The sequence below is a fragment of the Sitodiplosis mosellana genome, unplaced genomic scaffold (genome assembly GCF_009176505.1).
Source record: "Sitodiplosis mosellana isolate CC-2019 unplaced genomic scaffold, AAFC_SMos_1.0 Smas_scaffold_4868, whole genome shotgun sequence".
Taxonomy (NCBI): domain Eukaryota; kingdom Metazoa; phylum Arthropoda; class Insecta; order Diptera; family Cecidomyiidae; genus Sitodiplosis; species Sitodiplosis mosellana.
This window is the reverse complement of record NW_022600110.1, coordinates 1-3,286: the sequence shown is the minus strand read 5'-3', so window position 1 is coordinate 3,286 and position 3,286 is coordinate 1. Positions and strand designations below refer to the sequence as shown.

At 33.5% G+C, this 3,286-nt stretch overlaps 1 long non-coding RNA gene across 1 annotated transcript; it reads right to left on the bottom strand.

Moving 5' to 3' along the window:
• Nucleotides 1-694: 694 nt before the first annotated feature.
• On the bottom strand, nucleotides 695-3,179 carry LOC129572385 (uncharacterized). Its single transcript, XR_008688440.1, has 3 exons — nucleotides 3,054-3,179; nucleotides 2,045-2,263; nucleotides 695-1,005 (listed from the first exon to the last, which is right to left on the bottom strand). It is a non-coding gene; the product is annotated as an uncharacterized LOC129572385 (long non-coding RNA).
• Nucleotides 3,180-3,286: the final 107 nt, after the last annotated feature.

The following is a 3,286-nucleotide window of genomic DNA, read 5'->3' as shown; positions in this document are numbered from 1 at the left end:
AGCCCAAACACAATTCACCAAAAATGAGTAATCAAATTGGTTTGTTGTTGTTGTTTTTCTGTTTATTGCTGCCATTTTTCGAAACAGAATCATTTTTTTCGTTTATACGGATGGATTTAAGAATTTCGTATGAATAGACATTTAGTCTCCATGTCTATACATACGGAGAAAAATTATTCGTACGATCCGTACGTTTGGTCTCTATATCTATTCGTACGAAATTCTGAAATTCACCGTACGAATAGCCTGTGAGACTAAACGTAAATTTTGTACGATTTTTATCGTGACCGTGCCGGGACAGATTGGCTCCTTGAGTCGAGAAATTGAATTGAATTGGATACAAACACAACGTTATTTGATTTGGACTGTAACACATCAGAAGAGTGTTTTATTTCTATTTTGAATAGCTCATAATTGATTTTAACGTAAAAAAAATCCCAATAAATGTTCAAAAATTTCAGAGAATTTCTTCTGATTCTCCAAAATGTAAGAAAAGGACAAACAAGTATATCAATTGTAAAATTTTCTACCAAAACTTTGTGTTTTACACCAATTTATCACGTCTTTAAATGCATATGTTATGCAGCATATCACATCCGGTGACAGCGGATGCGAGTGCCGAAGGAAATCCTTGCTCAAATCGACTCATTTTTTTTAAACTTAAATTTGGTTATAATTACAAATTATCTTCTTTGTATTCAACGATTGAGTTGGTATTCAACCAATTGTCATATTGAAACGTGAAAATAAATTGACTTCATGTTTCAATCAATTTCGCATATTTCCCAAAGTGATCCAAGGTGAAAAACAAAACGCGTCGATTTTTAAAATATCGTCGATAAATCGTTTGAGAGTTTGTACGAAACAATCATTGAAACTTACGGCAATTTTTCTCATCGCTAAGATCGGATGGGTTAAACGGTTTTGTAAAGCGACAATGATAAATGCCATCACATTTCTTTTCAATTGGAATCGATACGTTGTTTTCGCATCGAAATAGATTTCCTGAAAAAATAGAATATCAAAGTGAAATCGAAGCATTCCGTGGGCTAATATGATGGAGCAACAAAAATAGTTCGAAACCAATGATGGAACATGAGTTCCATAAAACATGACTTTCATAATTTTTTTTCTGTTCAAAAACAGTTGACTGTCGAATCGACTGTATCAATGAAATTATTTCGTTAGTTTTTTATCCTCTTTTTTCGGTTTAAAATAATTTAACTAACACGTTCGACCAATGTAATTCAATTAGAGTGGCTGCAAAGCCTGTCGAGAGACCGTCGCTTAGCAAAGACAAAATATATGAAAATAGTCAAAGCGCAGGACAAAGTCGGATGACAATTAGATTTCAGCCATAGACAGAATATATTAAGAGCCCGTCTAGGGCAATCAATTTTATGTTTTCCTTTGTCGACTTAAAACAATGTCTTGAAATGATGATTGCATGGTGTCATATATGAAAACCTACCTATCCACATTGAATATTATATTTATTATTCATTTTAATTGAACAAGCAATATTGTTAGATGTGAATTGAAAACAGGCAAACAAAGTGAAATATATATATCAAGTTCAATGATAAAATATCAAAACCATTTCCCATAAATACCAAAAACTCACAAAGCAATTCAAAATGAGATCGAACACACGCTAACCACACAACAAGTATGTTATATATTCCAAGCAAAAGCCATATATTCCATGAATCAAAATCACAGCATTTTGACCGGTGAAATCGATCGAAATGTGAGAAAATTGAAATGCAAATACAGAAACAATGGAGCCAGTTCAACGAAAGCCAGGTTTTTATCGATTAAGCATTCCAGAATGCATGAGACAATGGATGGGTGAGAAATAGCCATATGCTGTGAATAAATGATAGGATATCGAGTTTAAAAAAAAACCAAAACAAATGCAAAAACAAAATAAAAACAGGGGGGGAGTGGGCAAAGACAAACTGTGTTTTGAATTATCCCAGAGTTGACGAAGCTTCATGCTGACCGATGTGTTTTGATTTAGCGCAGGAAATGAACAACTTACAATCTTCAGTTGTTATATCGGGATATTCCGTGGTCGGTATTGGCGTAGTATATTCAGGCTCTTCAATGGATTCTTCAGTTGTTGTGGACAAATATGGTTCGGATGGACAATTGACTGGATCCTCATCCTCATCATCCGCACAGTCTCTTATTCCATTGCACAAACTTTCTTTGTCAATGCATGAACCATCGTCACATGTAAACTCATTCTCGTTGCATTCTATTTCGTTCGCAGTAATGCAGATGCAAATGCAGTATTCATTCAATCAGATGAAATAGATGATTGAACGTATGAAACAGAGAGATTTTGATTAGAACTTCAAGATGATGTTGCGATGTGCTTAAGATAGTTTTCTCAAATGATGTTTGCATAGATTTGAATTGAGCGTTAAATTGCACCATTCACCAAGAATAATCCTGTCAACAAAATATTAACTACAAATGTCGTACACTATGACCTACACCATAGAATAACTATGACCAACACCATAGAATAACTATGACACAAACCATAGTACGACCGAAGATCTATACAAAAATCTAGAAAAAGACAACTACTCTACACACAATAGACGCGTTTCAATAATTAACCACCGAGAAAAATAGTAATTGTCTGTCTACCACCACCAATATATACATTGATTAAAACATTTACGCACAAATCTACACATGTAATACTGTCTGCCGTTTTCTTGTGATGGTGTTTTGTTTTTGTTGGTAATTGAACAAATGGTGCTAAAAATAGCTACTTTTAATGAATAACAAATTTGAAAAAAAAAATAGGTCGATAAAAGAGCATATACATGCAACCAAAATGCATAGATTCGTTGCTAAATGCTCGTTGTGCAAAATGCTGAAATCGATCGATTGTATTGTGCATTCTACTTGCTTTGCTGAACTAAACGGAATAAAAAAAAATTTGTTCGGAAAAAAATTTCCAGGAATTTTTTGCATCGTTTTTTTATAATGTGACTTGTAAATGGAAAAAATCTTGAAATGAAATCACTTACCACATTCTTGTGGATTTTCATCTTCACCACTCGGACAATTCACCTCACCATCACATTTGAATGCTTTCGAAATGCACGAATTGTCATCACACAGGAATTTATTACTTTCGTCCAATTCGTCACATGCTTAAAAGGGTAAATGAAGTATGAGAGAGTTAACAGAGTGAATGATTACATTGATTGTGTGTCAACATTTTTATTAAAAAGGGGAAAAAATTAATTAATTCAATTGA